Raw genomic sequence first — 703 nt, 5'->3', positions numbered from 1 at the left:
CTTTGATACTCCAGCATAAAGCTCAATATAAATAGAAGTACATTACATTACATTAATTCACATGAGAAATACATTCTTTTTACAAACCTTTACAGCTTTCTGTTCCTTCTTTGACCACGCTTTCTTTCTTTCTAAAATGAAATATGATGTATGGTATTATTGAAACAGCAAATTATAAAGATGACATGTTTGCTTAAATGAGTAAAAAATAGTGTTATTTTCTTGTAATTTAATTATATAACACTAGAAAAGGGAACAAAAATTAAATCTGAAGGTTAAATTTAAAAAAAGGAATGGATTAATTATGTTGTGGAACTTACCTTCAATGTTTTCTCTATCTGCTACTTTTCTCTTCTTAGAAACAAGTTCAAGTTCTTGTGGGGAAACTTGTGCTTATACTGGAGTTTCAAAGTCCTCCCCATCTTGATCTAACATTAAATAGAAAAACATTCACAACAGATCACTTTATAAATATTCCAGATTAAAACAATATAAGTATGAAAATTGAAATTATAAACTTAAAAGAAAAAGCATTTCCTTATCAGGCAATCCAAAATATATAAATTAATAGTCAACTAACCGATATCAATTTCAGTATCCTCGAATGAATTTTCTATAGCTTTAAGAATTGTAGTAGTCTGTGTCTCAGAACCCTCATCAAAGGAGTAGTCTTCCTGGTTATTATCTGTTAAAGCAAATAAAA

At 28.2% G+C, this 703-nt stretch overlaps 1 long non-coding RNA gene across 1 annotated transcript; it reads right to left on the bottom strand.

Annotated features, from left to right (window-relative positions):
* Positions 1 to 87: 87 nt before the first annotated feature.
* Positions 88 to 699, bottom strand: LOC117114113. Its single transcript, XR_004446302.1, has 3 exons — positions 581 to 699; positions 321 to 428; positions 88 to 131 (listed from the first exon to the last, which is right to left on the bottom strand). It is a non-coding gene; the product is annotated as an uncharacterized LOC117114113 (long non-coding RNA).
* Between the last annotated feature and the right edge of the window lie 4 nt (positions 700 to 703).

Source organism: Anneissia japonica, unplaced genomic scaffold (genome assembly GCF_011630105.1).
Source record: "Anneissia japonica isolate Jap-2015-1 unplaced genomic scaffold, ASM1163010v1 scaffold111372_len703_cov266, whole genome shotgun sequence".
NCBI lineage: Eukaryota > Metazoa > Echinodermata > Crinoidea > Comatulida > Comatulidae > Anneissia > Anneissia japonica.
Note: the sequence above shows the minus strand (reverse complement) of the source record. Positions and strands in the feature narration are given on the sequence as shown.